The 27,377-nt window shown below is 46.9% G+C and overlaps 1 protein-coding gene across 4 annotated transcripts in view; it reads left to right on the top strand.

The window, feature by feature from the left end:
* The first annotated feature begins 3,451 nt into the window (after positions 1 to 3,451).
* Positions 3,452 to 27,377, top strand: part of PHF1 (PHD finger protein 1) — an 85,922-nt gene continuing 61,996 nt past the window's right edge. For 3 of the 4 annotated variants that reach the window (XR_011023456.1, XM_068250170.1, XM_068250169.1), the window contains exon 1: positions 3,453 to 3,651. The gene's annotated coding sequence lies outside the window, so the exon portion shown is untranslated. Of the gene's footprint in view, positions 3,652 to 27,377 lie in introns of all 4 variants that reach the window. The other variant, XM_068250172.1, reaches the window with a different exon arrangement.

The following is a 27,377-nucleotide window of genomic DNA, read 5'->3' as shown; positions in this document are numbered from 1 at the left end:
TGAAGCATAGTGCCGGCGTGATTCTGAATGAACCCCTATGAGCGTTTGCTGATTTTTTGAAGCTAAAAGCGCTTGTGCAATGTTTTCCTATGAGAGTGTTCACATGTGAGAGTTTCAATGTTATTAAAATTACAAACCCGCTACCTGTGCCATTTTCTGAGCGCTTTGGCTCAATGGAAGGTATAGGGAAATCGCAAAGCGCTTGAAAAAGTGCTTTGTATATAGATTTCCCCAGTGCTTTTAGGAATAAATACAATGTATTTATTAATTTCCGGGTCAACGAGTTCACTTCCTGACGAAAGTCAGGAAGTGAAATATCAATCGCTCCGCAGAAGCGTATATAAAAGCGATTTTCTCAGCTGAAACCGCTCTGAAAGCGCTTCCAAAATCACCCCCATAAATTGCCAGCGCTTGCGATAACGCTGCCGATTTATGTGAACAAGGCCTAGGGATCACCGACCCCCAGAGGGGTCGGCACCGTCTGAGTATGTGCACACCCGCCTCACGCAAGAGCTCGTTCATGTCACTGGGAGCGTACAATACCGGCGCAGTACACACCTGACTACTTGGCGAGCTCATGTCACTGGGAGCGTACAATACCGGCGCAGTACACACCTGATGACTTGGCGAGCTCATGTCACTGGGAGCGTACAGTACCGGCGCAGTACACACCTGATGACTTGGCGAGCTCATGTCACTGGGAGCGTACAGTACCGGCGCAGTACACACCTGATGACTTGGCGAGCTCATGTCACTGGGAGCGTACAGTACCGGCGCAGTACACACCTGATGACTTGGCGAGCTCATGTCACTGGGAGCGTACAGTACCGGCGCAGTACACACCTGATGACTTGGCGAGCTCATGTCACTGGGAGCGTCCAGTACACACCTGATGACTTGGTGAGCTCATGTCACTGGGAGGGTGTGCGCATACTCAGAAGGCTTGGCGAGCTCATGCGCGGGGAGGGTGTGCGCATACTCAGAAGGCTTGGCGAGCTCATGCGCGGGGAGGGTGTGCGCATACTCAGAAGGCACCGACCCGTCCGGGGTCGGTGATCCTTACAGGCTGCCAATGGGACCGCAGAGAGGACCGGAGCCGCGGCGAGGGACACAAATGACTTCTAAGGGCTGGAAGAAGAACCAGGTAAATCAAACTACATTTAGTTTTTGGCCTTGAGTCCTTTAGGTAATCCAAATACCAATAACTGCATCTGTTTAGGCAGGGAACAAACTTTCCCAGGTGTTTTCGGATTTTGTGGCTCTGTTTTTTCCACGTTCATTCGCAATTCTCTGACTGTGGCAAAATAGATTGAAATTGGGAATATGTTCGTCATGCAGGAAAAAGCAGAAAGCTGTCTGATTTAAAGAGAATCTGTAACTGAAAAAAATCCCTCTGGGGGATACTAACCTCGGGAGGGGGAAGCCTCTGGATCCTAACAAGGCTTCCCCCCGTCTTCCTCCATCCCTCTCTTCAAGCACCGGGACCCCCAAAGTGCGGCGAGGTAAAAATGTACCTCTCTGCGATCCTGCGCAGGGGCACTAGCAGCTCTTTTCGTTCGGGTAAGGCGGAAATAGCCGAACCCGATTGTGTCCGCTCTACTGCGCAGGCGCAAGTCCTTTACACCTGCTCAGTAGAGCGGATACGATCAGGCTCAGCTATTTCTGCCTAACTCGAACGTAGAGCCGCTAGTGCCCCTGTGCAGGATCGCAGACAGGTAAATATATCACTGCTTGTCAGTGGAGGTTTCGGGGGAGCCAGCGCTGAGCTTCAGAGGTCGGGGATGCCTCATTGTTACCCTGAGGCTTGCCCCTCCAGAGGTAAGTATCCCCAAGTTTTTTTTTTGTTACAGGTTCTCTTTTAAAATTGCAGAAAAAATACAAACACTGTGCAATTCCTAAGCGGGCCATTCAAGTAAATGGCCAGTGTGGTGGAGCACGAATCCGATAAGTGTACTCCCTGCCTAAGGGCCAGTCCAGAAGGACAACCGCGTATTCCCGGCGTTTATTGCCAGACATTCACTGTGTCGTATCTGAGATAAATGGGAGCGTTCATCGCAAGTCGTTTTCTCAAGCGGTGCCGTCAATCAGTCTTCAAAGCTGCATGTAGCCTCAGGTGTCTGCAGCGAAACGCGTTGACGAATTGACAGGAAACAACGCCAAATGCCTTTCGGCTTGGTAGCGGAAGCATTTGGCCAACGGCTAAACGAACCGCCGACAGCCAACCCGCCCTAAAGATGTCGCCACCAGTGATAAAACTTCAGAATGTAAATCAGGGAGAGGGAAGATTTTACAATGTGCAAACACTGAGTAAATAATCTGTAAAGATTGTGAAAAATAAGCAATTTTATTCATTAGGATTTTTTAGTAGTTGTGCATTAATTAAATCATAAATATATGAAGCACAGACACAATCAGATGACATCTCGAGCTCACTCCAACCTGAATTATCGCAAATTCTTTCTGTTTTAGGAAAGCAAATTTTTGTTTTTCTTAACATCTTAGTAAGGGGGCTTTTAGGACCATTGTAGTCCCTTACACACTCCAATGAGTTCTGGGTCACCATGAGCTTGCTGGTTAGTCTGTACCTCTCGGTTTACAAGCCCTACTCCATAGAGCCAAATTAATCCATGCCATGCACTGATGAGGATCAAACAATCCGAAACAGTCTGTATGCATGTTGGATTATTATGGCTCTGTACAATTTAACAAGCTGACACATCATTGCATTCCAGCGGTTTTGGAGGTGTGTTTAGCTTCTAAGGGTACAATGGTTAATTTGCATATATTCAGCAGTGGTGCCTGGGAGACATCTCGAGCTCACTCCAACCTGAATTATCGCAAATTCTTTCTGTTTTAGGAAAGCAAATTTTTGTTTTTATATATAATTGGTGAAGGGTTTGGGAACTGATCTGCACTCAGTCCTCTCTGGCTTTTGTATTGCATTTCTTTCGCCCAAAAAAAGAGCACCTGTCGGTGTCACCATGATCACATTTTTTCCCCCTACAATTAACATTTATTGAGCACGGTCACCTCGGGTGACCCCTTTAAATGCAGGAAACCGGAGATCCGCAGCGCCCCCAGCCCCGTTCTACGCCTCAGCGCCGTGCTAAAATCCGGTTGGCTGCGCCATTTTCCCGCCCAGATCTCCGGCTGTCCAGTCCTGGCGGCGCTCCGGCTCATTGCGCCGTCCGACTGGCCGCGAGGTAATCGGCCGCCGCGCGACACACGCGCCTCTCCTTTTCCCGCTCGCCGCACCATCGAGCGCTAATTGGCCGGCGCGCGCCGGAGAGCCAGCGGACTCGGCCACGCCCACCTAGTGTGAAGCGATTTATGAGGAGGTTAGGGGGAGAAAAAAAAATCAGTGGTCCTCGGCGGGATCTGCCTTCACTTATCGTCTCGGGCGGTTCCGATTGGCTGGCTCCGGGGGTGGGTGTGGTGACGTGGCCGGGGTCGTTGCCTTGGCTCCTCCTGCCTCAAGGCTGCTGCGTCACTCGGGCCGAGGTGCGGCCCGAGGAGAAGAAGGAGGAGGACGCGCTGCTGCCCGGACCCCCCCCGGGAGTGGAGGAGGGGGGGAGAGGAAGACACCGAGCCGCAGACTGAGGAGAAGAAGGAGGAGGAGGAGCCGGGGGAGGAATCTGAGGGGACCCCGGGGTGAGGGAAGCACCGTCTGAGAGGAACAGCAGAGGCCAATTACCAGGACAGGCAGGAGAGGAGAGGCCGCCGGATACAAATTACCTCCCAGCATCATTAGACGGAGGACGGGGAGGCTGTGCAGCGTCACTAGGGGGCACCGCAGCCACTGCACGCACTGCATCCCTCCCAGGCTCACAGCACTTCATTATTATCTCCTCCTGGCTGCCTGGCTGGCGGCTCTGCCATCATTATCCTAATTACAGGGAGAGCTCTACTGCTCTGCTGCTGCTGGAGGAGGAGGAGAGGGGATCTCTCCAGAATCACCCAGCTGGCCAATAGGGGGTTAACCAGGCAAGATTAGGGAAAGGGGACCCCCTGTCATTTACTGGCTGGTCCTAAATGTAATGCTAATTATACTTATTCATTATTAGAGGAAGGAAAATTTGTCTGGCTGCTTGGAGGTGAGGAGATCTTTGCTGAACTTCTCTCCTGGCCAGTAAGGGGTTAATCATGGAAGAGAATGAACATCTCTCCTGGTCAATAAGGGGTTAACCAGGGAGCAGAATTAGACATTTTGTATAGTTTTACCGACAAGAAGAGGGTTCCGCTCTGTATATCGGAGGGAGAAAACTTAAGCTGGGCCGTTAGAGGGGAGGGGATCCTTTGGATTACTTAGTTGGCCAATGAGCAGTTGACCAGCAGGGGAAGGATCAGAGAGTTGAAAACATTGGGTCCTATACTGACCTGATCTGACCCAGGTTTGAACTGTTGGAGGAGGGGGAGATCTGTACTGGATCACTCATCTGGCTGAAGGTGGCCATTAACGATATGATTCTTTGGACGATCGATCATAAATGATCGTTTGGGCCTACTAATGAAAGAATAGCTGCTATCCAATTTAAAAAGATGAATGGAATCGATCCGAAAAATGGATCGATGCGTTCAATTTTACATGTGAGTGGGAGAATTGTTCGTCTGAAGAATCGTTTTGTTAATGGCCACCATAATGGGGGTTGACCAATGAGCACAAGGAGCATTAGCGAAAGAAGACCCTTGTATAATTGACAGTATCGACCGAGGCTCCGCTCATTAATTATTCCAGTTTAAGGGTGTAAATCTCAGCAGGACTGTTGTAGGATGGGGATCCTTCCAGGGTCATTCAGGTGGCCGATAAAGGGTTAACCAGGGAGCATTAGATAAATAAAATATAATTTACTGGCAGGATCTGATGTCAGTGTTAATAGTTTTAACTGGAGGGAGAATGTTCTGCTGGAAGGGAGGGAATCCTTACTGGAGGGTGTTTTTAACCATAGAGCAGCTATAGAATTAAGGTGGCCATATACACATAGCCTTCTGCACAATGTGGCAAACAGATCAATCCGGCTCTGATCTGGTTATGCTCAGAGAGTGATCGATTCTCCCCCTCCATACACAGATTTTCAATAGATTTCAGCACGAGATCTATAGAAAATCAGTCGAACACTATGGCCCGTTGATCTACTGCAGCTCTTCTGCCGCATCTGCTCAAGTAAAATTTACCTGTCCAATCGTAATGTAATTCGATTTTTGCTGCAAATTGATCGAAAGTATGATCGTTGTGGCTCGTTGTTTCACAGAGAACTGGCAGATTCGATCATAGTTACCGAATCTGCTGGTAATAATCTGGTAGGGTGAAAAACTGAGGTGGGTGGATGTAGGAAAAGGGGTCTCCTAAGGGTCACACAGCTGTATAGTAGGATGCTAACCAGGTAGTAGATGAAGCGTTTAATAATTTATTGGCAAGTTATGAAATCAGAGCTAACAGTATGTATACCTGGGAAGAAAGGAGGGGGGTCAGGTGGAAGGCTTGAGTAGATTAGTCTTCTGGGTTTACTAACCTGACCCGTAGGAGGTTTTCTAAAGAGGAGATAAAGGATTAGATTACTTTATTGCAATTTATTGGCAGGACCAGAATGCAGCTCTAGTGTTATAATTGGAGTTAGGAAAAACTCGGCTTGGGTATTGGAGGTGGTGGGGATCTCCCAAGGGTGAATCAGCTGGCCGATACTAAGTGAATCTGGGAGTAGAAAAAGGCCTAGGGAACTAAAACCCGTACTAGGATTGCTAGCATTTAAACTATAGAGATAAGTGTATGTAAATGAAAACGAGCGTAAGAAAAACTTAGCTGGACTTTTAGAGGTCCTTCAAGGATCGCACAGCCAATAGGGGATCTACAGGAAAAGGTAGAAATGAAACTGGCAGTACTGTATTATAATCATAACATGGGTTACAAAACTCTGCTTGGACTCATAGGATGGGATATTCTTCTGGGCACACAGCTGGCCAATAAGATGTCGTCAGGTGGAGAATGTGAATATTTGGACAAATAACACATTCATATGAACGCAAAGGACCCTTACTTGTACATGGTATAATAATTTTAGAGGAATCCCGTTGACCAGTAGAGAAGATGGGATTTAGCCAGGACAGCCAATTATGTTGGGTAAGATCTTAAAATTTACTGATGGGATCTCAGTATAGTTTTTTTTTTTTTACTGCTATACTAATGAGATCCCATCAGTAAGTTTTAAGATCCATGGATCATTACAGGATCTTCAAGTTGACCAGTAAAGGGTAGTGTGTATAAATTCTATTTATATGAGAGTGGATCCTCCCTGGGTCATATGACTACCACCAATAGCTGGTAGTGTACTATAGTAGTATTTACTAATACACTACTAATATCCTAAATTCAACTCTCGTTTATTCAGATTAAAACAAATGGGTTTCACTGAGGTTCTGGAGGAGTATCAATCCTTCCAGGATCTAACAGCTGCTTTATAGAGGGAAAATCAAGGGGCATGGAATCAGTCAAATATATTTAGTGATGTTTTGTATTTAAACTAGGGGTGTCCAAACTTTTTAGGCCAAGAACCATATTGCTGTTCTTGAGAGTGCTAGGGTGCTGATCTAGTCAAATCGAACACAATTTTTGCAGATTGCCGTTTGGTACACTATGCCTGTGACATCAAAACCTTTCCTTGGGAAATAACCCATGTACAGTGTGCATTTAGCACAGTGGCAGTTGCTAATCAGGGGCTGTTATTGCTGCTGGCCCCTGCAGCACCACAGCTATGGCCTGCAGACCGCATTGAGTTAACTGTAGAGAGCTTTGTGGGCAACCAAAAATGGCTTGGCGGGCCGTATTTGGACCCCTGGGCCATACTTTGGACATGCCTGATTTAAAGTGAAAGTAATGTGGCCAGTTTGTTACCCTGGGCATCTTCCTGGCCCCTGTAGTCCTAGACCCTCACTGCTCTTCTGTTCCATTTAGCCTCTGTGCACCATCGAAAGCTGTCCAGTTGAACCAGTTGCGGGCTATAGCGCATGTCCTCCCTGATCGTGCTCCTGTTTTTACGACTGCACAAAACCTTTCCGGTTACAGGAGTGCAATCAAGGACACCGAGCGCACATTCAGCATTCGGAGGGGACAGAAAAAACAGAGCGGAGGACCAGACGGACTACAGGGGCCTGGAAGAAGCCCCGGGTAAGTTACACTGGCCACATTGCTTTCACTTTAGCAGCATGTATAGTTCACACTGGCATTATTATTCTAATAGCAAAAAAAGTTTAATAGAGAGCATATCATTTCACAAGTGCTCATATTTTACGGTATCTTATACTAGTGAGATCTCTACATAACTTTAGTTAGCTGGACTAAAGTGTGTGTGTGTGTGTGTGTGTGTGTGTGTGTGTGTGTGTGTGTGTGTGTGTGGGGGGGGGTAGTAGTAGTTTTTTAGTAAGAAGATGGGCCATTCCTCCCCAATCAAACAGATGTCAGTAAAAGGGGCAACTAGAAGAAAAATTACATATGTATTGGGAAGTCAATCTTATATTTACATTAAGATGCCAGAATCAGACATAACAGCAAAAGTGGTGTAGGTGATGCCTTTAATGACTAACTACAAGAATTCCTCTCAAGCTTTAGGGCTGGTTCAGACGGACATTTGTGCAGCGTTTACTGCCAGCGTTCGGGGCTTGGCGTTAAACGCTCCCATTCAAGTGAATGGGAGCGTTTGTACCAAGCTTTCACGCGCGTTTACACAAACGCGGCATTCGGGTCCCGATTTTCCCTGGCGTTCAAGGAGCCCCTGGAAGCTTCACTTGGAAGCTACATGTAGCTTCCAGGGGCGGTTAACCGCGACGGGTAATGTCTCCCTAGGGGAAGAAAAAATGCGACCAAATCCGAACGCAATGCAAACGCTGCTGAAAGCCTGAACGCATCACCAACGCCAACGAACGCAACGCCTCCGAACGTCCGTCTGAACCAGCACTTAGAAACTTTAAGTTACTTCTTCAGATATGATCCAGAGCTAAATCTGAACTTTTCTCATGGTATGCAGCAACCAGAAAGTCAGATACAAGTATGTGCATGCAAGAAATCTCTTTATAAGGTTCTGATCCAGTTCTGTATCATTCCCGAAGAAGAGACTTAAAGCTTCAAAAGCTTGCAAGGGAAAATTGTACAGTCATTAGGTGCAGTGTTCTCCCCAGGCTCTTTTAGCCGAGTGCCCCACCCGGCTAGTTTTGTTGAGCTCCCGGCTGTTATCAGCTCACCTCCTATGCTGTAAACAGAGTTGTGCACAGAAGTTCCGGCCCTGCATTCTCTCATCTCGCCCCACCCGGCTACCCATGCCACCTGGCTGGAAAAAAAATTCTGGGGAGAACACTGAAATGTATCCCCTAAACAAGATTTATTTCTTTGGGTTTTCTACATTACTACTGTAACACCAGACCACAGACAACAGGAAAAGAAGTGTGTCTTCAGGATCACACTGTTGCCCTAGAGAGGGTTAACCAGGGTTGTGGCCTAGAATTGGGCAAATATTTATCACATTCAGTTATTTCTATAACTGAAAGTATTGAACATGAACTCAGCACTGGGTAGTAAGCGCCTGCAGTCCTCAGCTGACTCTTTACCGCAGTCAGGGCTGTTGAAAGGTTATAGAATTAGTGGTTTGCTAGCGGAGTCACGGCAATGACTAATGCGTCTTTCACACAGCCCTTAACCCTAATTTCCATTTGACAGGAAACGAACGGCCCTGCTGCAGGCAGCGCTGAAAATAGCTCCATCGGTTTAGTTTGATGCTCCGTGGGGAGCCCATCAGTTTAGTTACACAAGTGGGCAATTTGCCAAAAAAAAGGGCCTTTTTTCGCCAAATGTTTTAGTGCTTTTATTAGTATTGAAACTGTTAGAATCTGTCAAAATTCCATTGCAATCTGTTCATTGGATTTCTTTAAAATATGTTTAGTTTCCTGCTACAGGAACCAGTGTTATTGGGCCAGGAAGTCGGGAAGTATGTCCAATAAAGGTTCCTGTTTTAGTTATATTTTGAGTGTCTGTAGGCTCTGATCTTGATAGAATCAATTTCCTGCCGTTCCTCCCTGTCCTGGAGAAAACAAGGACTAGTTAGTGTTAAGTTATGAAAACTGGAACATCTAAAATTGTTTATCCCAGTCTAAGAAAAGGTTACATTTGAGAATAGTTAAAAAATATCTTTTTGTTTTAAATCCCTTAATTTTCAAAACACTTAAAAGAGAACCCGAGATGTGTTTAAAGAATGTTATCTGCATACAGAGGCTGGATCTGCCTATACAGCCCAGCCTCTGTTGCTATCCCAAACCCCACTAAGTTCCCCCTGCACTCTGCAATCCCTCATAAATCACAGCCGTGCTGTGCGGCTATGTTTACATCTGTAGTGTCAGTCTCAGCTGCTCCCCTGCCTCCTGCAGAGCTCCGGTCCCTGCCCCCATCCCTTCCCCCCAATCAGCAGGGAGGGAAGGGATGCAGGCGGGGACTGGAGTTCTGCAGGAGGCGGGGAGAGCAGCAGACTGACACTATAGAGATAAACACAGCCAGCTCTGACAAGCTGTTTGTCAGCAGCGTGGCTGTGATTTATCAGGGATTGCAGAGTGCAGGGGGGACCTTAGGGGGGTTTGGGATAGCAACAGAGACTGGGCTGTATAGGCAGATCTAGCCTCTGTATGCAGATAATATTCTTCAAACCCACCTCGGGTTCTCTTTAAAGTGAACATGTGATTTTTTTTAAAGGGGAGGGAAAAAAGGATACTTGCCCATAGAGGTGGAAGCCTCTGGATCCTGAAGAGGCTTACCCCGTCCTCGTTCGTCAGCCCGTTCCACTGGCACCATCCCGCTTGGACTCCAGTGGAAATAGCTGAGCCCAGTCAGGTCCGTGAGCCGCCTGCATGGTAGCACGGATGCATTCTGGCCCAGCTATTTCCGAAGAAAGTCGAGCAGGATGGTGCTAGTGCGCCTGTGTGAGTTGTTGACCAGGTCTTTTTCGGTGATCCCAGCTTTGGAATGGGTCTGCGGAGAACGGGGTAAACCTCTTTAGGATCCATAGGCTTCGTCCTCCTGAGGTAAGTACCCCCTAGGGGAACTTTGTAGGCGTCGGGTTCACTTTAAAGGGAAGGTCCAAGCAAAATAAAGAGTTTCACTTACCTGAGGCTTCTACCAGCCCCCTGCAGCCATCCTGTGCCCTCGTAGTCACTCACTGCTGCTCCAGTCCCCCACTGGCAGCTTGCCGACCTCGGAGGTCGGCGGGACACATTGCGTACATTTTTACACATTCCAGTTAGTGCAGGAACATTAACACATACATTTTTACGCGTTAGTGAATCTATGCGTAAAAATGTACGCATAGATCCACTAACGCGTAGAAATGTATGTGTTAATGTTCCTGCACTAACTGGAATGCGTAAAAATGTACGCAATGCGGCCCGCCGACCTCCGAGGTCGGCATGCTGCCAGTAAGGGACTGGAGCAGCAGTGAGTGACTACGAGGGCACAGGATGGCTGCATGGGGCTGGTAGAAGCCCCAGGTAAGTGAAACTCAATTTTTTATTTTGTTTGGACCTTCCTTTTAATTTCTTTTGGAAAAGGGAAGGTTGGGCGTTCAACATTTATCCTTAATTTTGCTATGACCCCCTGCAGCTGTAAGATTTATGCATTTTATACCACGGTTAACATTTTATCAGTACTTAGGTGATCATTGAGCAAGAAATTAGTAACTGTCCCTCAGTGGGATCTACCATCCTTTCGAACCCTTGTCGAGTTTTCTACCTCTGATTATGGTCATGGTACTGCCAGATCTTCTTACTCAAATTATTCTTTTACACCAGTTATCCCCTCCCTGGCAAACTGTGTGATCCCAGAAGGTTTTCTAGAAGTTCAGCTGGAGTCTTTGTTCCTCTTAAAGTGGCCATTAACGATACGATTCTCCGATTCGATAAGTGCTATCCAATTTGATCAAGGTTAACGGAATTGATCCGAAAACTGGATCGATTTGATTTGTATTACGATTGAATCGTATTGTTAATGGCTACCTTTTAATCAAATATTTTACAGTGAGCATTGAGTAATCTGTTAGACTCCAGTGTGGCTTGTAATCCAATGTACCTGCTATAGTTTTTTTTTTTTTTTTGGTAAGGGGGGGGGGGGGGGGGGTTTGGTGGTAGTTATTAACCTACTAGTATTGAAAATGTTGCAAACTGGAAAGTCATACTCCATGCAGATGGTGCCCTGGCTAGTATTTAAACTGGCCTGTTAACCATATACGTAAATACATATGTATATATAAAATAAAGGCAAGCGACTGAGGAAGAACACTTAGCTGTTTTAGAAAGAAGGTAGGAAAAAGGATAGAAAATGATATACTGGTGAAGAGCTGTTTTAGAAAGAAGGTAGGAAAAAGGATAGGAAATGATATACTGGTCAAGAGAGATACAATTTTAAGGATAAACTCGAGCATTACTCTAAAGGGTGATGGGATTTAGTAAAGTTAAGAAATGGATTTAGAAGATGGTTCCATGAATCTTTCAGTCCTAACTAATGTCCGTATGTGACATCATTGTCGTCGCAGCCAAACATGTCCACATCGGGATAGTTTAGCTTTCCCCTGAGAATTTCAAAATTGGGAGGAAACTCTAATTAATCTGTCAGCGCTAAAGACGTAGGAGAAACCAACAAGGCCTCAGCTGTTCCTCTCCTCATTGTGTCACTGTCTTGTACCGGATCAGTAACATTTTATTCATCCAATTGTATAGAATTGTCCATGATCACCTCCACTCATCCATCCTCATCCAGACAGTCCTGGTAACCTATTAAAGGTGCAATCCTTGTGTTCCTGCTAGTTTATGTTCATTTTGCAGCTTCTTTAGTTAGTTGCCTCTGCGCCTTTACAGACTGGCTTTGCAGCTTCCCAGGGCATAATGTTTGTGTTATTTAGCTTTTTTGTGCGTCTGCGTTTATGTGCATTTTGTGGCATGATAATATTCTCAATAAACTGTTCTGATTTGTTGTGTGTGCTGCTTTTTTTTTTTTTTTTATAATTTTTTTTTTTTATTTTACCTTTTTGTTTGTTTTAATCATCAAATCTAATGGATTGCACCTTTAATACTACATGATGGTTTAGCATCTGCTTTGTATAGGGGTGTTGAAGAATTTGTTGGGTTAGAGAGGAACTGTCGTGAAAATAACGTAATGAATGCATTTTTTTTTCAAAATTATTAATTTAGTCAGTGTTTGCCCACTGTACAATATTTTCTCACCCTGATTTACATTCTGAAACTTGTATCATGGCGATATCTTTAGTTCTGTCAGGTGATCTTTGTGGAATGTTTTTTTTTACTGAGAGTTCCAAAGCCAGTAAAACGCATACCTGTCCTCCCAGAAGTCTCTGGGAGGATTCCGTATAGCTGAACTGCCTAAGCTAAACATTGCTGGGAGGACGGGACTACATTCCAAGATATAGATACAGGAAGGGTTTCAGATGCTGAAACCAAAATTACAATAGATGTGGGCAACCTGAATAATTTACTGCATTTAAATAGTACAGTGATAGGCAAACTTGGCTCTCCTGCTGTTAAGGAACTACAAGTCCCACAATGCATTGCAGGAGTCTGACAACCACAGTCACGATTCATAAAGGCAAATGCATTGTGGTACTTGTAGTTCCTTAACAGCTGGAGAGCCAAGTTTGCCTATCACTGAAATAGTTGATATTTGTCACTACAGTGCTTCTTTAAGACTCTTGTGGTGTTAAAGTATATTAATATTGGGCTTTCGCCAATTTAAGTTGTTTTGAGATATTGACATATCACTCCCGTTGTTGACAAATATGAAATGATTCCAGGATAGCCGGTTCTCCCTCCTCAGTATATGCCAAAGTGCTGACCATGATCGGTGTAGGGAGGGGCAAAAAAAGAGCAATGACCATTTACAAGTGTGGGCATGAGGAGCAGCAAGCGACATCAATTTTAAGTGAGGTTTTAGCACACAATGTAGCTAGTTTACGGTTACTGCAGGCACAGCTTATACTGTGCATACTGGGGTGCTGACCTGCCAGTATGTTAAAATGGAACTCAAAGTGATATAGAATTCCCAGTTGTGCTCATGGCCACATTTTTAAATTAACTATAAAGAAGTACACTAACAATTTGTAGAGAATTCCAGGAAGCCTGTGATTTTGTTCTAGTTCTCTTAACAATGTATTTAAATTGGCAAAATGCATTTTTCTTCTTAGAATCTTAAGGTAGCCATACACTGGTCGATTTTCCATCAGATTCGACCAACAGATAGATACCTCTCTGATCGAATCTGATCAGAGAGGGATCGTATGGCTACCTATACTGCAAACAGATTGTGAACCGATTTCAGCCTGAAACTGTTCACAATCTGTTGTGGTGGTGGTGCTGCCACCGCTCCCCATGCCCGCATACATTACCTGCTCCGCCGGCACGACTCCAGTCCCCAGGTCTCCGCTGTCTTCTCCGCTCTGGTCTCCAGGTCCGGCATGCTTTACTTCTTCCTGCCCGGCAGGAAGTTTAAACAATAGAGCGCCCTCTACTGTTTAAACTTCCTGCCGGGCAGGAGGAACTGAAGCATGCCGGAGACCAGAGCGGAGAAGAAGCAGCGGGGGCAGTCACGCCGGCGGAGCAGGTAATGTATTGCCCCTCTCGTCGGGCACTTGAACGCCGCTAGCGACGCGCTCCCTACCCGCGGGCGATCGACGGTAATTTTCCGCACGGAGCGATCGACGAGATCGGACGAAATGGATCGAAATTCGGCGTGTAGCGTGAACGATTGGCAGCAGATTCTATCCCAGTGATCGAATCTGCTGTCGAAACGGCGGCAAATCGGGCCAGTGTATGGCCAGCTTAAATGTCTGGTAGTCGCCTAAGGCGGAGCACCATAATTTGGGTGGGGCTGTATGTGAGTTATAAACCACCTGTTGGGACAGCAGGACATGACAAAATAATCAGTTAGAGAATGTGCAGTATCTGCTATATCCTCCTTCTAGTCTTCTCAAAGCAGTCCTCCTATATAATTCCTTGTGTTGCTGCGTCCACTGTGGGGTGCATGTGCGGGCATCAGTCGTGATGAGTGACATGCATGCATGGCATGCGGCTGTGAACGAGACGTTTCTTGGCTCCCTTTATTAAACTGTCTTCGGGACTAGTTCATTATAATACTCTGCAGGGAAGGGAACATTAACTATAATGCTTGATAGGTGTCAGCAAGCCTGCGCTTACCTGTACAGATGCTGTACAGGTGGGACTCCCGACGTGGCCAGCCGCGTCGATGTGGAGGGGGTCGGTGGCATTGCTGTGGGAGTGCTTGGTGCGCAGTCTAGCCGGGGATAGGCGCGCGCGCGGTCAGCTTCGCACCTTGTCAGCTGGCACGCATTGTTCCACCTCCGGTTGCTGATTGGCTGGGGGCATGCCGTTGAGCCCTTCCCGGGCTTCTTAAACTCCGGTTTGGCATTCTATTGTTGTCTGCTCTAGCTAACACTTCTCTGTGGAAGGCTTCAGACCATAGTCAGCTCCTTGTGTGCTTTGAACTGGCAGGACCCCGGGGATTTCACACCTAGCTCAGACATTGTTATATTGTGATTATATTGACCTTCTTGCCTGAATACTCACTCTGATTTTGCCTACTGATTCTGTACTTTTGCCCATCTGATCTGTTGCCGACCTCTGCCTGAATACTCCCTCTGATTTTGCCTGCTGATTTTGTACCTCTGCCAATCCGATCTGTTGCCAACTCGATTGTGCCTGACTATTCTATATCTATTGCAGTGGCAGTTCTGCCTTCTGCTGCCACTAACTAACTGTATTGTGTCCAGAGGTCCCTCCAGGGGGCAACATATTTGTCTGTTCGTGTCCCTCACACACTGGCAGAATATTACACCTGTTTCGTCTGCTAGTGTCCCTCACACACTAGCAGATCGTTACAATAGGCTGGTGTATAGTTTTGCAAGGAAGGGGGAATTTTAGTGTAATGTTTTAAAGGCTGCTGTGAACTGGGGGGGGGGGGGGGGGGAGAGGACCGTTGCAATCATCTTTATATAAGGATGATTCGTAGATCAGCGTGGAGAAACAGATGCTGTAATGATTGAAGGGCTGATACGGAGATCAGCAGGGGAGAGGGGGCAGATGCTGTAATGATTGAAGAGCTGATGTGGAGATCAGCAGGGGAGGGGGCAGATGCTGTAATGGTTGAAGAGCTGATGTGGAGATCAGGAGGGGACAGATGCTGTAATGATTGAAGAGCTGATGTGGAGAGCAGCAGGGGCGTCGAGAGATGCTGTAATGATTGAAGGGATGATGCGGAGATCAGCAGGGGAGGGGATAGATGCTGTAATGATTGAAGGGCTGATGTGGAGATCAGCAGGGGAGGGGACAGATGCTGTAATGATTGAAGGGATGATGCGGAGATCAGCAGGGGAGGGGACAGATGCTGTAATGATTGAAGGGATGATGCGGAGATCAGCAGGGGAGGGGACAGATGCTGTAATGATTGAAGGGATGATGCGGAGATCAGCAGGGGAGGGGACAGATGCTGTAATGATTGAAGGGCTGATGTGGAGATCAGCAGGGGAGGGGACAGATGCTGTAATGCTGCAACGATTGAAGGGTTGATGCGGAGATCAGCAGGGGAGGGGATAGATGCTGTAATGATTGAAGGGCTGATGTGGAGATCAGCAGGGGAGGGGACAGATGCTGTAATGATTGAAGGGATGATGCAGAGATCAGCAGGGGAGGGGACAGATGCTGTAATGATTGAAGGGCTGATGTGGAGATCAGCAGGGGAGGGGACAGATGCTGTAATGCTGCAACGATTGAAGGGTTGATGCGGAGATCAGCAGGGGAGGGGACAGATGTTGTAACGTTTGAAGGGCTGAAGCGGAGATCAGCAGGGGAGGGAACAGATGCTGTAATGCTGCAACGATTGAAGGGTTGATGCGGAGATCAGCAGGGGAGAGGGGGCAGATGCTGTAATGATTGAAGAGCTGATGTGGAGATCAGCAGGGGAGGGGGCAGATGCTGTAATGATTGAAGAGCTGATGTGGAGATCAGGAGGGGACAGATGCTGTAATGATTGAAGAGCTGATGTGGAGAGCAGCAGGGGCGTCGAGAGATGCTGTAATGATTAAAGGGATGATGTGGAGATCAGCAGGGGAGGGGACAGATGCTGTAATGATTGAAGGGCTGATGTGGAGATCAGCAGGGGAGGGGACAGATGCTGTAATGATTGAAGGGATGATGCGGAGATCAGCAGGGGAGGGGACAGATGCTGTAATGATTGAAGGGCTGATGTGGAGATCAGCAGGGGAGGGGACAGATGCTGTAATGATTGAAGGGCTGATGTGGAGATCAGCAGGGGAGGGGACAGATGCTGTAATGCTGCAACGATTGAAGGGTTGATGCGGAGATCAGCAGGGGAGGGGACAGATGCTGTAACGTTTGAAAGGCTGAAGTGGAGATCAGCAGGGGAGGGAACAGATGCTGTAATGCTGCAACGATTGAAGGGTTGATGCGGAGATCAGCAGGAGAGGGGACAGATGCTGTAACGTTTGAAGGGCTGAAGCGGAGATCAGCAGGGGAGGGAGCAAATGCTGTAATGATTGAAGGGCTGATGCAGAGATCAGCAGGGGAAGGGACAGATACTGTAATGATTGAAGGACCGATGCGGTTAGGGAACGGATGCGGTAATGAGTGAAGAGCTGATGAGATCAACAGGGAAGGGGACAGATGCTGAAACGTTTGAAGGCCTGATGCGGAGATCAGCAGGGGAGGGGACAGATGCTGTAATGATTGAAGGGATGATGCAGAGATCAGCAGGGGAGGGGACAGATGCTGTAATGATTGAAGGGCTGATGTGGAGATCAGCAGGGGAGGGGACAGATGCTGTAATGTTTGAAGGGATGATGCAGAGATCAGCAGGAGAGGGGACAGATGCTGTAATGATTGAAGGGCTGATGTGGAGATCAGCAGGGGTGGGGACAGATGTTGTAATGATTGAAGGGCTGATGTGGAGATCAGCAGGGGTGGGGACAGATGCTGTAATGATTGAAGGGATGATATGGAGATCAGCAGGGGAGGGGACAGATGCTGTAATGATTGAAGGGATGATGCAGAGATCAGCAGGGGAGGGGACAGATGCTGTAATGATTGAAGGGCTGATGTGGAGATCAGCAGGGTCATGGAGAGATGCTGTAATGTTTGAAGGGATAATGCAGAGATCAGCAGGGGTGGGGACAGATGTTGTAATGATTAAAGGGCTGATGTGGAGATCACCAGGGGAGGGGACAGATGCTGTAATGATTGAAGGGATGATATGGAGATCAGCAGGGGAGGGGACAGATGCTGTAATGATTGAAGGGATGATATGGAGATCAGCAGGAGAGGGGACAGATGCTGTAATGATTGAAGGGATGATGTGGAGATCAGCAGGGGAGGGGACAGATGCTGTAATGATTGAAGGGATGATATGGAGATCAGCAGGAGAGGGGACAGATGCTGTAATGGTTGAATGGCTGATGTGGAGATCAGCAGGGGAGGGGACAGATGCTGTAATGATTGAAGGGCTGATGTGGAGATCAGCAGGGGAGGGGACAGATGCTGTAATGATTGAAGGGATGATATGGAGATCAGCAGGAGAGGGGACAGATGCTGTAATGGTTGAATGGCTGATGTGGAGATCAGCAGGGGTGGGGACAGATGCTGTAATGATTGAAGGGATGATATGGAGATCAGCAGGGGAGGGGACAGATGCTGTAATGATTGAAGGGATGATGCAGAGATCAGCAGGGGAGGGGACAGATGCTGTAATGATTGAAGGGCTGATGTGGAGATCAGCAGGGTCATGGAGAGATGCTGTAATGTTTGAAGGGATAATGCAGAGATCAGCAGGGGTGGGGACAGATGTTGTAATGATTAAAGGGCTGATGTGGAGATCACCAGGGGAGGGGACAGATGCTGTAATGATTGAAGGGATGATATGGAGATCAGCAGGAGAGGGGACAGATGCTGTAATGGTTGAATGGCTGATGTGGAGATCAGCAGGGGAGGGGACAGATGCTGTAACTTTTGAAGGACTGATATGGAGATCAGCACGACGATGCAGTTCCGTCTATTTGAAAGACCCTGAATTTGAAGAGATTGGTCAGATGACAAGCAGATGCTTCCATAAAGGCGCTGTACCAGACTGTCTTACTGAATAACCTACAAAGGTAGAATTTTTGCTGATTAAAATATACAGAAAAAAACAGCATAGTTTATACCACCACTTATTTCAGGGGTTCATCTTTCGTATTGGTTTTTTTATGGCCAAATATACACTTCGTTCTAATGTGCAACTTTTAGGCTTTGTGGCTTATTAATATGACTGTTGTTTGTATTAGTATTGCGTTGTAAGAAGGCTTGACTCTTATTTTGTCTTAAAGAAAATCTTTCCCGCCGGTGCCTTCCTTGCGAGCCTTTTCCGTACACGTTCTCGGGGTTGTCACTGCCTGCTGGCTTATCAGATTGTGTCGGCCGGCTCCTGCTCTCTACATTAATTTCTTCCCCAGCGTTCCAGACCTCCTGTCTGACCTAAACATATATTTTGCTAATCCCAGTTGGTGGCGCAGAGTAAGGTTATCCTCCATTCTCCATCAAATTGACTCCTGGGGCATCACAGAGGACAGAAGCGCTTGACGATAATAGCGCAGATTATACTAACTAAAGGGCTGGCAGAGATGCAGCTTTCGGGTTTGTTTTCCGCTATGGATTGGCTTTGCTGTGTTAAGATGGCCATACATCTACCAATTCATTTTTCTATTTTTTTTTTGCTGCTGACTGATTATATAGTGGCTGGATAGTTAAGGGCTCTGCTTCTGACACAGGCAACTTGGGTTGAATCTTGGCTCTGCCTGTTCAGTAAGCCAGCACCTATTTGGTTGGAGACCTTGGGCAAGACTCCCTAATGCTGCTACTGCTTATAGAGTGCGCCCTAGTGGTTGCAGCTCTGGTGCTTTGAGTCTGCCAGGAGAAAAACGCGATATAAATGTTCTGTGTCTTGTCTTGATTGACTATCTGATTCGATTATTTTGTTGGATCAGGTTTGAAAATCAGTGCTGCAACAAGCATGCCCGTTCAAAGATTTGACTGATCTCGGGCTGAATGCCTTGATAGGCCATGCTGGGAAGATCTTGATTGAAAGTGCTCTATCACATGTGTGGCGGTAATGGCGTTTAATATCACAACGGACCCCTAGCAGCTGTGTCTCATGCCCCCAACCCCCCCCCCCCCAAGTGAAAATGTTTCCTTCTTCTGTCCCCCATGCGGTGCAATATTTTACCTGGCCCACTTCTCCCAGGGCTGTGGAGTCAGAGGTTTCAGTCGGGTGATTTTTGTACCTCCACAGTCCTGGTCACACCTGTGCTTGTGATGGCTCATGGGGTGACAGCGGAGGAGGCTGAGAGTTGCAATAGCGACACAGGTGAGATTTCACACTGACTGCTCACCCGGGAGGTACATTTACATTGGGAGGAGGGGGGAGGCAGGCAGCCAGGCAGGCGGTGGGTATAGCATCATGAAGCAGATTCCCAAGATATTTTATGCTGAAATCTATCTGCAATTGGCCTGGGGTGTATGGGCCAGCAACAGATCTCTCTCCAATCAGATATAGATCTGTCTGGTGGTTGATCTGCTTATACATCGCTGGATGTATAGGCACCTTTAGACATCTTGGTATGATTGGAGAAATGGACACCAATGGCTACTCCTGTTCTCATATACTGAACAGATCATGTCATGGCTCTACAGATCCTTACATTTATTGTTTTACCATGCCACAGTGCTATAGCTTACATTATATAGGGGCCTATTTATAAACCACCGCTGATCAGCTAATCAGTCAGCTGTTTTTTTCTTTGCTGCCTTTTTACTTTTTAAAAGAGCTTTATTTAGCATTGAACAATATCAAATCCTCAAACAAGGCTATAACATAGTGCAAAGTAAATTTCTATTACATACTCTTTCTATAAACCCAATAAGAAAAATGACAACATAAAACATGTTTAACCACATGTGGACCAGAGGTTTATATCCCCCTAGTGACCAGTCCGTTTTCTGTTTACAATTTGCCACTTCACAACTTTTAATGGTTTATTGCTTGGAGATACAACTTGACACCCAAATTAAGTTTACCCCCTTTTCTTCTCACAAATAGAGCTTTCTTATGATGCCATTTGATTGCTGCTACAATTTTTTTTTTTTAATAAAGTAGCAATTTTTTATTTTTTATTCCCCCCCTTCCCCTTTAATTTGGCTCTAGACTGATCCATACACTACACTACACTACACTACACTATACACACATAGGCATAAGTCTATGATGGGGATTAAATTGTGAGCCCCTCTGAGGGACAGTTAAGTGACAAGGCAATGCTTTGTACAGTGCTGCACAAGATCCCAGCACTATAGATTTTTTTTTTTAAATATAAGTTTAAAGAACAGCCTGCCAGCGCCGATCGTGGGCTGGCGGGCTGATCCCTCTTTGTTTACAGGCGGGAGCTCACGCTCTTGTGAGCGTGAGGTCCCGTCTAATCTCAATCCTCATGAGATAACGCCATAGGGCATCGTAGAGGAACAACGGAGTCACTCTGCGGCCACCAACCTGCGTTAGGTGATCGCAGAGTGGTTAAAGGGCTTAGCTATATCTCGCTGGACAATTGGTAACTGCTAAATTTTACAAACAATTATATATTCACGGTGAAAGTGCATGAAGCATTCACTCTGCAAGCCATTTCCAGACCTTAATGTGAACAAGGATTTTTAACGTGCCCATATATCAGACGATGTATGGGCAGATCGACCAAGAGACAGATCTCTCTTTGATCGGCGAGAGATGTGTTGCTGGCCCATACACCACAGACCGATTCCTTATCGATTTTAGCATAAAATCTCTCTGGAATAGGACTTGTGAAGCTGCATCCTTCGACTTGCTGGCCCCGACGCTGTCTCCCCTAATATAAAATGTGCCCCGCGCAGTATACTTTACCTGTCTGTGTCCACTGCTGGCTTCGTTTTCTGTGCACATGTGCCTGTATGGGCAGAGTGTGGAGCCAACGGCGAACACTGACTGGTAAAATATATGGGGGGGGGGGGGGGGGGGCGGTGCTGGGGGTTCCATCATGTTCAACCAGATATCTCACGCCGTTACTGCTGCACACCCGTTCAGGCATGTTGGCCCTACATCTTGCATGTCCAATTGATACGTGACCAATTTCGGCCTGATTTTGGACGTATCATCAATCGGCATGCTCTTGGGGGCACCGAATTTTATCCCATTGTAATAATCGAATCGGATGGTCAAGTCGCCTGATGTATGGCCATCTTTAGACATTAAGCACGTGAAACAAATGTAAACCACCACTATAACCAAGCCAGGGTAGCCAGACCACCTCAAAATAATGAAAGGTGTCCATCTATGGAATGCAGTCCTAACCGTTTGTTTTTCCGGTGTGAGGCTGTATACACTATTGTGAGGCTATGTACACTTTGGTGGAAGCCATGATATGCTGAATTGGCTTACGAGTTGCGTGTTTGTTTCATTCTGTCCAGTTTTATAACAAACAGGAACAAGCTTATATCTGTAGGGAAAATGGTATGGAAAATTCTTGTCATCATGCTCCCAGTCATATAATGGAGACTCTTGGGCACTTTGCCACTTTTTTTTTTTTTTTTAAAATCAGTTTCCGTCCCTAAAGGTGTAACGATTGTGGAATTATTCCCGTGGTCAGCGCACAGGATGTGCGCTGACACTGCGGAAATCCTCCACAAGCGTATAGTCTGAGTTAACCCAGCAATGGTGCTATGCACCTGTAGATGGGAATTCCTGCCGGCAGATGGAGCTGTGGAGTGCAGAGGAACAGATCCTCTGCACAGCCACAGATGCCAGATAGGAATTGTACGAGGGGAAGCAATGCAGGGCAAGATAGCCCTTAAAGAGAGAGAGCACAGAGACAGGGTATATGTGCGTCCACCAATCTAGTCGCCAGAGCGACTATGAACACACAACCGTGAAGACCAGGTGGGAAAGCAATCGCAAGAGATGGCGATTGCTAACAGCGACACAAGACTGAAATAAGCAAAGAGAAGGGATGTATGTATGTCCACCAATCTAGTCGCCAACCAGCGACGGCGAACACACAACAGTGGAAACCAAGTGAGAACGCAATCGCAAGTGATGCGATTGCCAATGAGAATGAGCACAGGGACAGAATGTATGTATGTGCACCAATCTAGTCGCCAACCCGTGACGGTGAACACACAACAGCAGAAACAAAGTAGGAATGCAATTGCAAGAGTGGCGATTGCCAATAGTGACACAAGACAGAGCAAAGGTTAAACACAGGAGCAGAGAGAAAGGCACAGCATATCATACAATGAGAATGTCAAACGAAAATAACAAACGCAATACCTAAACGTGGTCACCGCGCGTTAGGCGCAACAGCGACAAGTGCGTTTACGTTGCGGTCTCCGCACGTTAAGCGCAACAGAGACGAGCACGCCACCCTGACTATTGAATGAACACAAATGGACAAATAGGGACGCTTGCTAAACGGCTGCCTTACCGCAGACAACTGCAAGCGTTTGCTCCAGACAGACAGACGAACGGAAAACAGAAATAGGCCAGAGAAGATCCACCGCTCTTCCGCCAGAGTGAGTGCGATCCGGGTTCAGGGACAGGAAGGATCCACTGCTCTTTTCCACCAGAGCAAGTGTGATCCAAGTACAGAAACAGGCCTAGCAGGATCCACTGCTCTTTCTGCCAGAGCGAGTGCGATCCACAAGGCAAGACAGACAGGAGTAACCAGTAGCAACCGCAGCTACGGTAAAACTCCAAGACATAGACTAGAGAGATCCACTGCCACTACCTCTAGAGCAAGTGCGAACCAGGTACTGGACCAAACGATTCACCATCGCCAACCGCTGGCGACAGTGCAATCGCAAGGACAAGATGACAGGCAATACAGATAATACGCTAGGAGCGTTCATCAGTAACAAACCATCATGACCAGCAAAAGATTGTGGGATCACATGGTATTTATGCTGCAAGCCTTCAAGGGAGGCGACTAGGCAATTTGCATGACAAATGTATGCAAATTCCTCAGCAGCAGAGCAGGTCTGAAACTTGCAAAGTGAAGACAGGTCTCTCTTCCAGAGACCTGCAGCCCACAGACTTGAGGAATGGTCAAACAGCTGTCTGCCTGTGCAACCAGCTGAGCGGATCATTACAAAAGGGGTCCTGAAGTAAGAGGTACATTCACCTAAAGGATTATTAGGAACCCTGTTCAATTTCTCATTAATGCAGTTGTCTTATCAACCAATCACATGGAAGTTGCTTCAATGCATTTAGGGGTGTGGTCCTGGTCAAAACAATCTCCTGAACTCCAAACTGAATGTCAGAATGGGAAAGAAAGGTGATTTAAGCAATTTTGAGCGTGGCATGGTTGTTGGTGCCAGACAGGACGGTATGTGTATTTCACAATCTGCTCAGTTACTGGGATTTTCACGCACAACCATTTCTAGGGTTTACAAAGAATGGTGTGAAAAGGAAAAAACATCCAGTATGCGGCAGTGCTGTGGGCAACAATGCCTTGTTGATGCTAGAGGTCAGAAAAGAATGGGCCGACTGATTTCAAGCTGATAGAAGAGCAACGTTTACTGAAATAACCACTCGTTACAACTGAGGTATGCAGCAAAGCATTTGTGAAGCCACAACACTCACAACCTTGAGGTGGACGGGCTACAACAGCAGAAGACCCCACCCGGTACCACTCATCTCCACTACAAATAGGAAAAAGAGGCTACAATTTGCACAAGCTCACTAAAATTAGACAGTTGAAGGAAAAATGTTGCCTGGTCTGATGAGTCTCGATAGTCAGAATTTGGCGTCAACCGAATGAGAAAACGGATCCATCACGCTTTGTTACCACTGTGCAGGCTGGTGGTGGTGATGGTGTAATGGTGTGGGGGATATTTTCTTGGCACACTTTATGCCCCTTAGTGCCAATTGGGCATCATTTAAATGCCACAGGCTACCTGAGCATTCATTGTTTCTGACCATGTCCATCCCTTCATGACCACCATGTACCCATCCTCTGATGGCTACTTCCAGCAGGATAATGCCCCATGTCGCAAAGCTCCAATCATTTCAAATTGGTTTCTTGACCATGACAATGCGTTCACTGTACTAAAATGGCCCCCACAGTCACCAGATCTCAATCCAATAGAGCATCTTTGGGATGGGATGGAACGGGAGCTTCGTGCCCTGGATGTGCATCCCACAAATCTCCATCAACTGCAAGATGTTATCCTATCAGTATGGGCCAACATTTCTAATGAATGCTTTCAGCACCTTGTTCAATCAATGCCACCTAGATTTAAGGCAGTTCTGAAGGCGAAAGGGGGTCAAACGCCGTATTAGTATGGTGTTCCTAATAATCCTTTAGGTGAGTGTATATGGAGGCTGCCATCTTCATTCCCTTATAAACAATGCCAGTTGCCTGGCTGTCAATCTGATCTTAAGGCTTGGGTTGTGTTTGAGTCACACCCCTGCAACAAGCATGCAGCCAGTGGAGTCACACCAGAGACACGGCATCTGATCTGCAGCTCATTCTGGGCCAGTGACTTACAGTATTAGAGGTGGAGCATCAGCACAGCAGTTGGGCTGAAATGTATATGTATAAAAATGCAGAGAAGGAGCGCTCTGTGGTGCATTAAACATTTGTGCTGCAAATCAAAGGAATCTCAAGATTTGTTACAGGTTACCCAGCAAGCTCATGGTGAACCAGAACTCCTAGCAGTGTGTTAGGGGCTACAAAGTCATACCTATGAATCTGGCACTGGGAGATTTGGGCACAGGATACAGCTGATATACGGCTTACCCTGCTCCTGCACAAGTCCCGGCAGTGTTAATTACTATTCCCCTTCAGCGGTGACGTGGATGCTGGGGAATGATGTAATTCAGTTTCCAGCTATTACTGCCGGCCGAATTACAGTGTTTTAAAAGTAATTTGAGCTCCGTCTTTTGATGCCTCCCAAGTTACTTAGTAAGCGCAGCTATAGCTGTAATTCCTATTACGGCCTATGGTGGTGCCGGCTGCGCCCAAGTCTTCTTCTGCACTGTTTTAAAAAGAGTCTGAAGCGAGAATAAATCTCGCTTCAGACCTCATAGATAGCAGGGGCATGTGTGCCCCTGCTAAAACGCAGCTATCCCGCGGCTTAACGGGGGTCCCTGATCCCCCAAATCCCCTCCGTGCAGCCGGGGAGCGCTTCCGCATTGGGGCAGGGCTAACCGCCGCAGCCCTGCCTCCCGCGCGTCTATCAGACGCGTACCTCCGCCTCTCCCCCGCCTCTCTCAGTGTTCCTTCACTGAGAGGGGCGGGGGAGAGGCGGCGATGCGCCGCTGATTGACGCGACTGGAGGCCGGGCTGCAGCCGTTAGCCCTGCCTCCAGGAGAGACCAAGTCTGCGACCAAGTGTCGCAGTGGGGGGTTTGGGGGTGAAGGGACCCCCGTTTAGCGGCGGTTTAGCAGGGGCACACGCGCCCCTGCTAACTATGAGCTCTGAAGCGAGATTTATTCTCGCTTCAGAGTCTCTTTAACAGCGCTGGCTGCAAAGCATCAAAATGCCCTCCTTATTAAAAATGTTATGTAAAACAAAACTTTGCCTTCATAAAACAGAAGGTATTTGCGATTATTCAGACTGTAATGAGCCTATCATGTCTCCCATGATGCATCACTGCTGAATATGCAAATAATCTTTTGTAAGCTAACCACACCTCCAGAACCACTGACAAGCGGTTACAAGATTTGTAGGAAATAAAAGCATATAGCACTCATGTGAAAAGACGGAATCGCCCTCAGAGGGACGCACCAAACAGCTCCTTTCTGCCAATAGCGTCATAACGCTAAACCGTGTTATGCCGCTATCACCACTACTCTGTTCCACTCACACAGACGTCCACACTGCCTGCCACACTGGGAGCCATTGGCGTGTCCATCTGAGGGCGATTCCGTCTTTGCATGAGTGCTGTATGCTTTCATCTCCCACAAATCTTGTGAGATTCTTTTCATTTGCAGTACTAATAAATGTTTAATGCACTACAGTATAGAGTGCTCCTTATCTGCCTTTTTATTGATTTCACTTCCCCATAACTCTTTTGGACCAGCACTTTTGGTGGCATTAAGGTCCCTGGAGCAAACTGACTTGTTGGAACGCAGCTGACTACACTGGATTTTTCAAAATACTTATACTACAACAGTAAATCAAGAACCTATAAAAACCTACCTCCAGTGCCTAGATTGAAAACCGTCCCCAGACCCATGCTCATATTGTTCTGCAGCCTATTACGGTCTATGGAGGTGCCGGCTGCGCCCAAATCTCCTATGTTGTTGTTAAAGCGCTCGCGCCCTAGGGAGTTTAGAGGTGTGACATAGGGAGGAAGGTGCCTCAAAGGATGTATAAAATGATTAAAAAGGCAAGAAAAAAAACGTACCCCCAAGATGCTCCAAGCCAGTTCAAATTTATCTTGTTTTATTGACCTGAGGAAGCGGGTGAATGCCCATGAAATGCATTTTCCAGTGTTTTGATTAAATTCTTTTTGTGAAATTAACCCTCATCCTGTTTTTTTTTTTTTACAAAGTCTGTCAAGGAGGTAAGTGAGTGAAAAAGGCTGCCTCTCCAGCCTTTGTGCAATAGTCTTGGTTAGAGTTCTTTTTTTTTTAAATTAAAATAAACATGAGATAAATGGCGGAGAAAAAGGATTTTTACTTACCTGGGGCTTCCTCCAGCCCCCTGTACTCCATCTGCTCCCTCAGTGTTTGTCCAGTCCCCTCCATTGTGCCACTGTGAAGTCCCCAATCTAATTTGGTTGCAGGCCCCTGTTCCAGGCCATGTGCCTTTTTCATTAAGCTCCTGTGGTCGGGAGCATTCTGTGCTAGCGCAGTTATAGTCTTGATGAACTGCACATGCGCAGAATGATTGGGTGGACTGTGCATGTGCTACTGCATCAAGTTGTGGTTTTACAGTCCCGATCGAGTTGTGGACTTATAGGGCTGACAGACGCAAAACCGAGTGGACTGGGTGAGCGGCGAGGGAGCTGATGGACTACAGTATGTAAGAATCATTTTATCCATTTGTCTCAGGTACACTTTAAAGGACAACTGAGGTGAGGGACGTGGAGGCTGACATATTTATTTCCTTTTTAAAGGGACTCACAGCTCATGCAAATAAAAAGATTTATACGTACCTGGGGCTTCCTCCAGCCCCATACGCTCTGATCGCTTCCACGCTGCCGACCTCAGTCTTCTGCAGCGCCGATACCGGGTCTCCGCACTTTCATCAGCC

This window comes from Hyperolius riggenbachi, chromosome 8 (genome assembly GCF_040937935.1).
Source record: "Hyperolius riggenbachi isolate aHypRig1 chromosome 8, aHypRig1.pri, whole genome shotgun sequence".
Lineage (NCBI taxonomy): Eukaryota > Metazoa > Chordata > Amphibia > Anura > Hyperoliidae > Hyperolius > Hyperolius riggenbachi.
This window is presented reverse-complemented; position numbering and strand designations above follow the sequence as displayed.